The 14,333-nt window shown below is 37.5% G+C and overlaps 1 long non-coding RNA gene across 4 annotated transcripts in view; it reads right to left on the reverse strand.

The window, feature by feature from the left end:
* Positions 1-14,333, reverse strand: part of LOC116808542 (uncharacterized) — a 420,301-nt gene that overhangs the window by 36,077 nt on the left and 369,891 nt on the right. The window lies entirely within an intron of this gene.

Here is a 14,333-nt window from a genome sequence, read left to right on the forward strand (position 1 = left end):
TTTTTTTTTTGCCAGCACTATTAAAAAAAGATCATCTGTAGAAAGAAAAAAAAGTCTGTCTTCTAAAATATTTGCCAATTCTGAGACTTAAGGAAAAAAACCAAGTACCTGCTATTTCTCTCAAACCTAGACAGGACCAAAGCTGTATATTCCTGCAGCAATTATGCAAATAAATGTCCTGACCCCAGAGAACCACTGGCCTCCGTTGATCATGTTTGTGAACAAAAAGAGCAGCAAAAAGACAGCACAGTAATGACCACACTTCTGCAGGGACAGACAGAAGGGAATTGTTATTTTCCAAATAGATTAGGAGGCAGCTGAAATTAATATTTTCCAAACTCTTTTTTTGGGTCTGAAAAGTAATGGAGGCAAAAACAACTACTAGTAAAATTAATTTACTTAAGGGTTATGAAACTCCTTCCTGTTCCTTATTCCCAGCTGTCTGTTACAATCTATTGCAGGACTGTGACAGCATTTAGGAGTTTAATGCCCATGGAAGAGAAAGTTGTCACAGGTTGATGGGCTCCTGCTGCTAGATAGTGTCCACATCATTAATCATGGACACTTATCTCCCCTGCCTCACAGGAGAGCCATAGTGACACTTGCTCACTTGTACAGTTGAGGACACCAAAAACTATAATCTACCAGAGGTAAATTTACCATGAGATTGTGACAAGGACCACAGACACATGCAGGCAGCTCAGGAGCACATTTATCAGCCAGGGATAAGGAGTGCAGCTGACCTCTGGCCTTACCTGCAGACCCCCACGGCTGCAGGGGAGCTTGGTCCTTGACTGCCCCTGTGCCAGCACCTCAGTGTGCACTCTGAGCTGATGGACCAGGAAAAACAACAGCCACATTTGGCACTGAATGGGAAGGAATTTTTTCATTTGCATTAAACCCAAAAACCTCCCTTACTTCCATTTGACACAGAAGAATTTTGTTGGGGAAAAAATTTATTTGCTCTATTTTCTTCAAGACATTTCTGATGTAATGAATTCAAATGAAAAGGAAAGGTTAATTTCATGCTGCAGTAAAAAGAAGTGTATGTAAAAGTAAAAAATGTGTTGAAATATTCTGAAAACCCAGATTAGCTGAAGTTCTAAACAGGACTTGAGTTAACAGGTCCATTTAAAAAAAGACTATTATAACTAATGGATTATAAAATATTCTAAGTGCTGTTAGCATTTCTCTTCAAGCTGTCCAATGCTGTAGGAAGATAGGGGACACTACAGTGTCCAATATTGTAGATAAGCTCTTGATGAAGAGTCAAGTCACTTTGAGAGCTGTGCATAAAAAATAGAGCAAACACCTGAATCACATTCTACCAAGATACCAAGAAAAGATGTGAACACATGCACTGTACAATATTCTGATTATTTACTACTAGCTGGAACTGGGACAGCAAATACAATATAGTTAAGAAGAAAGAAAATTACCCACAGCTATGACTTATTGAAGGGAAGGTAGATGGCAGTGTACTCTATTACTTGAGATAGCTAAATCTTCCCACTCTTACACAAAATAAACATATACATTTCAAACAATTAGATTTGAGTTTGTGGGGACAATTTTCCCAAGGGAGGTTAACTATCACCCCTCAAAGCTCTTTTTAGTCAGCTGAAAAAGATTTCTTTTATAGGTCCTACTTTTCTGTAGGTAACTGATAATTTACCTTGGACACCTCCCTTTACATGAACCAGGATTTCTATGAGAGCTGGAAAAGTGCTAATGAAAAAAGACATGATTATAAGCAAACAGCCCTCTTGATATTTGCAGGTCATATTAAAGGGCTACTCAGTGTTTTCTTTAGTTTCTTTTGCATGCAGAAGTCAGAAGAGCATCACAACTGATTTTTTAATCTCAGAGGGAATAATATTTTTCATTATTTTCTTCTCTATTGCTTTTATTTCTTTGTATGATCTGTAATGTGTCCTATATGTAGAAAAATAAACCAATTCTTACTGCTTTTTAAAACTAAAATAAAATGTTAGATGTCAAAAGAAAAAAAAACCAAATCATAATAAATGGTGATTCATAAAATAATCAATGAACAAACAAATAAAAGGTGCTATATGCTATTCATCATGTTAGATGACTGTTCAAGCAAGTGAAAAGATGAGTACATGGATAAGGATGAAGTACTTTGAAATTATTTTGCTTAGAACTCAGTGTTACAAACACTGAAGGTGGGATTTTGATCCCACTGTGGCTCAAAATTGGTGTAATTTTTCTGAGTTTGGCTTTATTGAGACATAACTGAGGTCAGAACTGTATCTTGATGCTGCTGTGAGTGAATAAAGGATAAATCAATATTAAGTTTGTTCTTTCCACGTTTGTGGTTTTTTGATGGCCTGTAACAATGAGACACCAGTGTGCTACTATTATCCTTCATAATGAAAACTTATCTTGACTTGGACTTTACATTTCAGAACTTCCTTTTGATATTTTCAGATAGTTTCTCTGTGAAGATATGGATACTAATGTTATGTTAAAGGGGAGCAATAAGATACTGTTCTAGCTGAGCTGCTGACAAAGTTAACTCATGCAATTTATTCTTTCTCAGTTTTGCCTTCATGAAATTCATATTGCTTGATCTTATTTTAAAAATGAAGTAAATCCAGTGACACCACATCACAGAAATAAATGATCCTTTTTCCTTGTTTCCATAAACCACTTAACTATTTGCTACATGCCATAAAAGAAAAACATGCAAACCACATACAAAAGGAAGAAAGATAAAAAGGAAGTGTATGTTCCTAAGTGATTCTGACCTGATCTGTTATGATCACTTAGATACAGTGGATATCTTAATTTTTTTTGGGCCATTGGGTATCTGTACTACAGTATTGCATAAATAGAAGCATGAGTGACCAGAGACGTCTTTTCTGTAGCAAAGATTGAAATACTGGATCAGAAAATAATAATCAATTTTTTGAAAATTTGTGAATGTGTGATTATGAGCACATTTTGAGGATACTGGGAAAATTCCAGGCACCTTCATATTGTCCTGATTTTTCCACTAATTGTAAGATTTCAGGTATGTTGGCCTGCTGGAGGTACACTTGTAACCTTCTCTTATGCAAACACAGCCTAATGGCAACTCTCCTGCCACAGATTTACTTTGAAAGATATGTTTTGCACATATTAGTCTATTTTAATGGCAAATATATTGTAAACATTTATTAGTGATCATGGGTCAGAGTGGAAATGAAACAGGGTAGAGAGGAAGAATACTTGTTCACCTTGAATTTATTTCAGGTTTTTTCATTTTTCCCATGTTTAAGCCTGTCTCTCATTCGTCTGGCAAACACAAATGAAACCTAGAATTAGTGCACATGAATAATTTGGTGTAACCACATACAGTATATGAAAGCAAAGCTCAAGAAGAAAGAATTACTTGACATGAATTCTCCTGTTTTTCTTACAGTTCTTCTGGCCTGATAAAATGTTATATTTGTATATTTGCAGTGCAATGTTCCAGTAGCATCTGCTCCTATATAATTCCTCCCAGTCTCTTAACCTCAAAGAATAGATCTGATGCTTTCTTTCTCATACTTTACTTGAGATATTTAATTTAATTTTAGTTATTTTCAACACTTTTAAATATTAAAATGTGGGATATCAATAAACTGGTACCATAATGGACAATTTGGTTTTTTGCTATCTTCTGTGATGCTCCTTTGCTCTGAGGTTTAAGACAGCTGGTGAAAGGCAGAAAACTACATTCCTGGAGGAGGAAGAAATGCAAATCCCCAAATCCCCATTCCCCCTGGTCCTGTGCAGCACTTCAAACTCTTTATATCATTAGGAAAAACCTCCCTTCACTGAGTGCTTTGGCTTGGGACCACGGCAGTAGGAAACTTGTTCAGTTACTGTCTATTCGATTTTAAAACATATAATTGTGTTTGTTTAATCATGGCCTCTGCTGAGACATGATCTTATGATACTATAATTTTTTTACCAGACTACCAGGCAATAAAAATCCCAGAAAATTCAGTGCATCTCACAATGTTCACTTGATTTCAACTTTTGAAAATTCACCATTCAAGAGGTCACTACCCTGGGCTGTAGTAACAAATCACATGTGTTCCAGGTCCACCTCAGCACAGGACTGCTTAAATTACCTCTTCCCTATGGGTCAAAACAGAATCACTTTTTTACCAGCTGTTTTGGGATAAATATGTAAATAAAACTTTAGACTTTGGGGCTTTCAAAGACACCTGAGAGAATTCACCTTCTTGATTTTACGTCAATTCTACAGGCCTTGAATTTCAGTTGTGTGTGCTGAAAAACTCATCCTATATCCTTTTAGACACTCACAGTGACAAGAACATTTTGTATTTGTACAATATATGGGTACATATTGTACCCACTTAGTGATAGGTATGAGGAAGTGTCTTAAAGAGAAACCACTTAATGTTGGATACATGCAGCCCTCCATAGCATCAGTGTTATGTGTTCAAATACTGAAATTTTATCACTACTTATCTGTTGTTTTCCAGGGAGACAAAGCTCACAATGCTCCAACAAGGGTTTATCTCAAGAAATATTGTTCCTTAAGGAATAAAAATTAATATGAAGCACCAGTAATCTGGAGGTTGTTTGTGAAACCCAGTCACATTTGCATATATTCCCCTGTCAATTGATACAACGATGTTATGTCATTATTTTAAGTTTGCTGATAATTGAGGGGAAATAAATATAATAATGAAATCACTGCTGGATTACATTCTGATAGGTGACAAATCAATTCATTTATGATACTTTCTTTGTCATGCTGAGGTATTTTATTGTGCAGATGAAACCTATCAAATTAATAAAACTGTTAAATCCATAAAGTCCTATGTACCAAACAACACACCATAGAAAAAGTACCAATCATTAAATGAATAAAACTGATAAATGCTAGCATGAGAGATCATTTGGGAAAAGACTCCTGCTTTCAAGAGGATTATGCTGTAACAGTGATACACCATGGTATGAGTACATGCTTAGAACATCAGTGTGCATGCATCTATAGATATGTGCTCACAGAGCTACGCACACACACTGATGCTGTGGCCTCTGTTATTTCTTTGTATTTGATTCATTCTGCTGGCAGGTACCAATTGCACACTACACAGAAGGAGCCCAGTGAGTCCCAAACAGTTGCATCATAATGTAATAATGTTTCTGTGGTGCTTTTGATTTTTAAATGAAATATGATTTAATAACAAGAAATAAAGCTATTATTAGGCTCTTTCTAACATGATTTAGCTCAAATGGGATTTTGTAAAATTGCTAGACTTGTGTAAAAAGGAAAGAGCTTAGAGAGAGAGAGACTTAAAAATTATGCAATAATGTATTTATTCAGCCTCTCTTCCACCACAGGCTGTATGTATCTGCAAAAGACTCATTCATGTTGCACAATACACTTCAAGAGGTCATAATGAAGCTGTGACACCAACCACCTTGCCAAAGATATTGCACAGACGACCCCGGCAAATGCAGAGTACAAAAAGCTCTACAGCAGTGCCCTTCAAATTCATTGTCTCCCTTTAGTGATCCCACCACTAACAGTCATTTATTTGGTAACACTGAAAGAAACATTTTCCTTCTTTAAGACACTGAAAAGCAACATTGCACAAAGGAGGCTGGGCTGACAATTTTAGGGAATTGACATATCCTAAGGAAACTGAATTATGAATTACTGGAAGACTGAAACTGCCTAACCAATGGGTCAAGACTAACTTTTAATAAACTATTTAATGCATGCTAATGTTTTTTGCAGTTTGAAGGCTTTCAAAGTGCAGAAGGCAATAGTGCTAACTAATATTACAAAGAACAGTTAGGATGGTTTAGACAACAACAACCAAATAAACAACAACAACAAAAAAGGCTTTTAGTTCTTTACTTTCAGATTCTGGATTTTCAAATGTTCCAATAATATGTGGTGGGGTTTCAGTGTACTACTTCTTTTTTAACAAAGGAGTGCATGAATGGATGGATGAAGATGGGACTGAGAAATCCCAAAGCTCACTCAATCCTGGCTGCGCTTCACAGTTGAATAAATGACAAAACCTACTGAAACTTGCTCAGCTTCCAAAAATTGTAATAAGAATGGAAATTGAGATAGACATTTCCCAAGATTTCCTGAGAAATCTTCATAGCTATGGCATTGCTCAGGTAGCCCTGCTCGGATGATTGGTGTAAGCAGCCCCTGCAGCCCAGGCTCAGCAGGGTGAGCTCTGCTGGCCCAGCCCCGCTGCTGACCCAAAGGAGAAGTGTGGGGTGAGGGAAGGAGCAGCCCCAGGTGTTATGAACAAATTTTCACCAGGCAGCTCTCCTGCCCCCTTCCCCTGCAGCCCTCAGCACAGACTGCCCACAGCTCTCAGAGCAGAGGGAGGCTCTGCATGCAGCACTCGAGTCTCCTCTGAGGCTGGAGCAGCTCCTCAGTATAACCATGGCAGGGTCAGTTGGACCAGCACCTCTGAACCTTTCAATGGGGGTGAGATTTGGCCTGTAAGTGGCCTTCCAGTTTGTATACAGCCCCCTATAGTGCAGAGATGGAAATCTGGATGGTGGAGATTCCTACACTTGTTAGAGGCTTTTCACGTTCCCTCCTAGATCTGGCATTCTCACACTACTTGTCATGTCACAGGTTTACCTTTTAAGAGCTCTTTGAAACTGTCATGTCCTATTTGACACTGATACATCCCCAAGTAAACGTGCATAAGATGAGTAGATAGCAAGAGCTGTATTTTTTACCATATGCATAAAAATTCCCAGCACTGGCAAACAGAGAAAAGACAACACATGTATTAACATCCTGAATAGGCTGCTAATTTTCTCCCACAAATTGGAAACCTTTTCTAGAGCATTAGCAGTTTCACAGTAAGTAAACAACCTGTAGTTTCACAGTGATCAAATGATTACAGCATCTACCCAGTAGTTCTAAAAAAAAGCCTTTTAGTACATCATGGGCCACCAAGACCAAATCTTAACAAAACACAATATATATTCACTAAATAATGGAACAGCTGGAAGATGAGAAATTTCTGTAATGATTTCTCATTAAACTGATGCTCTGTGAATATGTTTAATGACTTGCCAAAAGAATCTCAACCTGGCTTAAAAGCAGTACAGGAAAATGTAAACTGTCCTGTGGCACATCTGTTGGTGCTGCTGATTATGGGAGCTGGGATTCCAGGCACCAATGCCAGTCTGATTGCACAGACATAACTTGAATTTTGAAACAGCAGAAGCACATAAAATTCACAATGAAATATGATTCTGTTTCCAAGTGGCACTACAACAATGGAAGTACCTTTATTTAGGAATTTTTAAAAAATTATTGATATTTTAAATGGAAACAGTTTTTTCCCCATGTGTTTACACCTAATGAGACAGTAGTAGCAATTGATCTGATTTACTGGAAAATATAGGCACATCTATTATAAATTCTTCTTGCAAAACCAGTGAGTTAAAAGAATTTAGAATAGGGAGGTTTTACCTGCATCACTGGTGTCAGTGATCTGAAGGGAGGTGACAAATAGGCATATAATGAGACACATGGCTTTATACCTGGCAATCTCACACATAAAAAGAATGTCAAGTGTATTTGACAGAATGAAATGAAAGTAAAATGTTAGCATTAATTGCTACTCAGTGCTGTATTACCAGCCCCACAATCCAAATCAATTATGAAGATTTGTATCAGTTGTGAGACCAAAAAGATTTTGGAAGCCTGTCAACTCTAGGGTGTCATTACCTGATGATGATATGACTGCTCTGGGTTCTGCTCAGAGCAAGGAGAGTCACAACCACCCACTTCCAGGACTGCAACCAAAATGGTACAAATGGAGTGTTTTAAAGGAAATTTGACAGGTATATGGTTAAACATCAGAGGTTTGAACAAAAAGATGTATTTCCCACATGGAAATACAAACCTCAGATTGCTTAGGGGAGTACACCCCACCCTGCCCATCAAAGTTAAATGAGAATTACTTCTGTGTGCTGCACCAGAAGCCATTTATTTGATTAGCAAAATTAAAACACTGATACACTGAAATATTATATACTTTTTTACTAATAATAGATATATTTTAGTACCTTAAAGAAACAGTTTTGTGATGACTTATCAAAGTTTGCTGTGTTGGTCAATTAGTCAAGGAAGTAGCTCCTCAGCGGTGACAGCAGATATGATAAAACCTTACAGCAGAGTACTGTTAGATGAAGAGTACTTTGTCACTGAAAAAAAATCCATCTAGAGGCCATGGCATTGGATTTTTGTCACTTCATTCCATCAATGAGATCAAATAATGGTGATTTAGGTAACAAGAAGAAATTTCATGTTAAGGAATGATAAGTGGATGTGGCTCTTTTCATAGGCCTTCCCACTGTGCTTGCAAAAAGATAGAGAGGACTATACTTAAAGTTCTGCTTCTATTAAGAAAATAAAACCAAACAGCTTCCTCCATTTTCAAGGGAATAAATTGCTTTCCCTTTGGAAGTACAAAATGCACAAGACTGTCCAGGAAGAATTGCCTCCACCTTTGTGGTGGGTAGCATCTCATCTCTGCACAGTGCATAACATCTCTGCATCCCTATTGAATTGTTTCATAATTGTTTCATTTGAGAGAAGTCTTTTGTATATACAGAGAAGAAAATAGTAAAGCAAAATATTTCTGTAAAGCAAAATATTTCTGCAAAGCAAATATGCAGACTGGAAGAAAGATAAAAGCAGAATTACCCAGAGGCCCAGCAGCCTCTGTCTCTCAGGGTTTCTTTTCCCACTGAGCTGAGCTGTGATGGAATAGCAGATGGACAGTAGTCACTCTTGTGTTGGCTATTGGCTTGATGCATCAAACATCTACTTTGAAACTGCAGCCTACTGCCCAGTGTTAACTGCAAATAACTGGTTAAATCACACAACCCTGAGTCCTCCTAAGAGTAACACTCCTGCATCCACAGGAGAAGGGAAAGAAGAACCTGTCAATGAAGCATGACTTCCTGAGTTCCAGTGGGGATTGCTTCTTGGTTTGTTGGATTTTTTTTTTCTTGGATTTTTTTTTCTTTAATGCAGATTGAAGTATCTGAGTCAAAATATGTCCCATCTTTTGAACACATTTAAGCTATCCTATCTGTGCCCAATCTAAACTCTATATAAAAAAGAAACAAGCAGTGCCAAATGAGTAAAACCTACCACTGGGTTAAAATATCCATTAGAGGATGATTCTAATTTTAGCTTTTCTCCAAGATCATCAAAGCATGCATTATTCTTTAATGAAAAAATGGCAACTACTTTTTGTTAGCCAAAGTTTACCAAATAAGGATGCACTTTGGATGGTGCTGAAAATGAAAGTATTAATGTCAAAGCTGAATGAAGCACTGTTTTACCATATTTGATTCTTGCTATAGGAAACAGGCTCTTGATTTGCATCTTGGGACTGGCTCATCAGCACTTGGTCCCACCCATCAGTTATCAGCTTGCAATATTTTACTGATGTTCACACTACATGCTGGAAGACAGGAACAGCTCAGGAAAGATCACTGAGAGAGGGAACAGTATTCTCCACGTTTTCTAGCACAGAAGTCTACTGTCTGCTTCATCTCCCTTCTGCAGCATATATAACTGAGGTTGAGAAGATTTAGTACTCTGGAGTATTTCAGTCAGCCAAAGAACTGTTAGAAAAGTTAGAGAAAGAATGAAGTCAAGAGCCATATAACTTATGCTTGGACCATGTTCAGTGGAATGGAGGACGTGAGCCCATCACATGGAAAAGCCAGGTTAATGTTTATGCATTTTCAGTGGTTTTCCCTCCATATGTAGGCAGTATAAAGATTACTAGCATAAGATTTGATTTTTGTCCCTCAAAGCCTCTAAACAGAGTAGCAGTTCAAAATGTTGACTGTGGAGCCCTTGTGAGGGCTGGGCTGAGTCTCCCACAAACCTTGAGACTTACAGAAAATTGTTTTTTATTGAGCTACATCAAATCCTGTTTTAGCAGAATTTTCTATTTCTCCTGACTCCTTTTCTTCTAAACTGCAAATTCACCAGTCAAAAACAGTTTAAATGGGACATATATAGTAAAACTATTATTGATAAGAAATGAATGGAAAAAAGAAGCAATTATCTTTTTCAATATAATGAAAGTAAGATATAAATATGTAGAAGTGGAAGTCTTACAATTATGTCTTCTAAACTATAGGCTACTCATCGTAATTAGAGACCAAGTATGAAACCCTGACCTTATTAATTCTAGTAGTCAGGGACATAAAATTATGTTCCAACTAAAAAGACTTTCAAATTTACCAAATCTTCATAGTGTCTGTTTTCACTTGCATTTCAGAATACCCTTACCAAGATGATCAATGCTAACTAGTGCTGGTTACCTTTAAAATTTGTCCCATGATCAAGATATCAGCATGTTTTGGACATGCTAAACAGCATAACACATCTGGCTTTCTAGTAAATTTCCAGTCTACTCCCTGCTCCTCCCTTTACCCACCCTCAAATTATAATTACCTTTCTGAAATCTGAAAAAAGTTAGCAGTGTTCCTGTGAAAGATTTTTAATGGTTACCATATATTTTTTTGAGTGCACACTTTCAGAGAATAGTACCAGGTGCTTAAAAAGAGACTTTAGGAGAAAGGCTAAACCCATGTGTCTCACTAACTGTCCTGTGATTATGGAGTATTTTGCTAATCAAGAATATATTGTTATATACTACCTAAAAAAACTTGTTACACGTGGTTAATTTTTCAGCTACTAAGCACCTTTTCTGGTTTCTTCAGTAATTCCTAAGGTCCACGGGGCTTCCTTTAGGTTACATCTTTGCATTAAAACCAAAGCAAACAGAGCAAGTACACAGAAGCAGTCCCTCAGACTTGGCTACTTCTGCCTGCCCTACAGGAGCAGACTCTGAGGCAGGCTGAACTCTGCCAGCTATCCTGAAGTTTATGGCCTCTCAAGGATGAATGGTGCACTTCAAGGAATAAGATTTGGAAATGCACCCATCATAGCACTGTGAAACAACAGACTGGAAAGATGAATGAGAATCTTTGCTCTGGCCTTTATTAAGTCACAAAGGCTTAGTAAAACATTTCTGGGAGAGCAACTACATTTGTCTTTTCCATTATAGCATTTAAGCCCTGAGCATCTAAGAATACTATTCTTCTTTGATATCTGGTTCAAAACAAAACTAGTATCTGGTGTTAATATCATTGATAGATATAATTCGTATGCGTAAACAAATAAGAATTTTACCTTACTTCACACAATAATACTTTACTGCAATTTTTGATTCTGTAATTTGTAATTGCAACTTGTGGCTGATTCACACACTCACAGTCAGCTACTGAAGTGTTTTCCGTTGCATATTTGGGCATCCTTCATACACAACAGGTGACAAAACTCAGTGCAAGCCTTTTGCAGTGGGACACCAACTCTGGATCCCAGTGCTCCAACATCCAGCCAAACCTGGGCAGGGCTGAGACCAGTCTGGAGCAGCACGTGCCAGGGAGTGACTGCTCTGTACTGGGGCATTCCTCTGCCTTGCTACTGCCTCACATCACCAGCAAGCATTTCATTCCTTCAAGCACCCAGTTGCTTAGGATATATTCCCTCTGAATTTCATGTCTTGTTTGAAAAGATTACTCAAAATCAATGAGGAAGACAGGCTAGGAAAACAAATGTAGCCAAGTAATTTCTTAAGCATGGTTATCTTTACACTGAAGAGAACACCAGGGAATTACTAATCTTTACAAAACAAAAAGGATCCCTGAGACGTGCTGCTTTTCTTTGCAGCCCTTCAGCTGATATATGAGCCCAAAGCCTGGTCAACACTTAAATCCAGACAGACTCCCCCTTGAATTCTCTGCACTAGCTCGCTGTTTTCCTGGCAAGCTGCAGTGGGTCTGTGTTCAGCCCAGACATCATCTTGCCTTAAATAATTTTTAATCCTGTTTTGCCACATAGACAGCCTACATAATTTGGACCTTGAGCCTGGGGAAGCAACCCTATAGAATAATTACCGATTCTTTCCTAAGCGATGTGTTGGGCCAGGCTGTTACAGTAAAATCAATGTTTAGCATCAGCTCCCAGTCTCCATCCCTCCTTCCCCCAGCCTCCAAATCAAGCTAGTTTTTCAATAAAAAGAGGCTCACATAGATTTTCACAGACAGCCAAACAGAGGATTAGAAACCAGAATTTACAAGCCAGACCTGGTTTGATACAATAGATACTGACTAGGATCTATGAGCTTTGCTCAGTGTCCTCACTGACTGTTTCTGGTCATTAAAAACACCAGTTCCCAGGAGTATTGGTGCCTTTCCTACTCTGACATATTTCACTGCAGCTCCTGAGATTGTCCCGTCCAAATCTGTCTGTTCTCATTTCAGCAGGATGCAGTATTTATTTACTTCTGAAAGGAAAATTCCTGCTCAAATTGACTGTTGCATTGCTTGTCAACAGCATTTCCATTTGATTCCAAGGGGAAGAAATACATACAAAGAAATTCTGTTCGTTCCAGAAAGAAAGAGTCTTTAAATTCTTTAGAAAGAGAAATGCTGAAATAAATAATTTCCATTAAAACGCCCATTGCAAGGTGTTTGATCACAACAAAGGCAGATGCACGAGAGGTTTACCTTTAGGTCAACTAAGTGGCAAAATAGGTTGCAAAGTTTAAAGTGATGCCATGGAAAATGGACTGAAAAAATGGGTTATGTTGATGTACAATTTATTCAGCATTCTTATACTATTAACTTTGAAATAATGGGTTTGTGTATAAACAGTTCTTTACTGCTTCAGACAACATTTCTTTGTGGATTAAAGTACCTACTACGTGTCCTATAATTTGAGGTACTGCTCAAATGCATGCACAGTCTCAAAAAGCCTACAAATAACATTTTTCTTTCTTCCCAAATGAGCCTCAAGTTTTTTCATCAGTTCTATTCTTGGTATATATACAGTTGATGTTTGAATTCTTTGGCAATTCCCATAAACAAGAAGGAAAAAGGTGAATTTCAAGATTGCTGCTGTATCTCCACTGCTACTTCTAACCTATTTCTATGTTTCAGAACAGTGATGGTTAGAATAAGCAAACAGTGCAGCATTATTTTTACTCGACCCACTACTTATATTCTTTAAAAAAATTAGAAATTGCATTTTCTTGTAACAACAGCACTGTCTAACATAAATGCTGTAATAATAAAAAATAGCTTCTAGATTAATAAAAATAGCTTCTAGATTATCATAATAAAAAAAAAGAAGTTTAAAATCCATTGGAAAATGCAAGTAATTTAAAGACTCTTTTGAAAAACAAGAGCTACTCTGGGTAGATCAGCATTGTATTTATTATTGTAACCATGGAAACAATATAAATTCCCATCTGTTAAGGTATTCTTTTGCTGCCTGCAAATGATGAGTATACTGTACTCAATAGGTGAATGAAATGGTTATAATTTCAATGAGTAGCCAGATATGTAATTTTTCTTCTCTGCAAAACACTGGGGAGAGCTCCTGGATGTGATTTAAAGCCCTATGAAATGTTTGGAATGAAAGCACAAACCCTGGGAAATTTGCCTGGCTCCAAAGCTTTATGACAAACCAGAAACTTGCACTCTGCCTTTAGGAAGGTTCATGCTAAATTTTGAGAACCTGGGAAGAGAGGGGAGGAGGGAAAAAAGAAAAAAAAATCCAGAAAAATCAAAACCAAATAAACAAAACAAACAAAATTAAAAAAAAAAAAAGGGGGAGGGGAGGGGGGAAAAACCTGCAAAAAAGAAAAAAAAAAAGCAGGGGAAAAGGGGAAACAATAACTGTTGTGCCATCACAAGGTAAGTTCAGTCAATCTGGTCTGCTTGATTTAGTCCTACTTCAAGGTTTGGGCTCATGCAGTGTGTGAGTACAGCAGAAGTGGCTCCTCCAAACCCTTTGAATTTTCCACATGCTGAGACCTGGATCAGAGTCTGGGATTTGAACTCCACAGCTCGATCTGCCCGTGAGGGGCTGTGATGAAACAGTTAAACTCAGCACTACAGAAGCACATTGGACTGTGGAATTCAGGCCTATTTTGGGTTCAAAATTGCAGTCAGAAATTGAGCCATGTGCTTTTTATTGCTTCTTCATGGCACACTTCAAAATATGTGGCACCTTCCAGACATTCAAAAAGGTGTAGATTTTGTCTGTGTGACAAAGATAGACTGTGTTCATCTGACTCTTTTGTCCTAAGGGAGCCAGAAGCTAAAAGATAAGGAACCTGACAGAACTAAAGAAAGAGGAGAGAAAAAAAAAAGTTTATGACAGTTACTAAATTCTATATAAGTCTAAATGTTTCTTTGACTGATAT

Source organism: Taeniopygia guttata, chromosome 6, assembly GCF_048771995.1.
Source record: "Taeniopygia guttata chromosome 6, bTaeGut7.mat, whole genome shotgun sequence".
NCBI lineage: Eukaryota > Metazoa > Chordata > Aves > Passeriformes > Estrildidae > Taeniopygia > Taeniopygia guttata.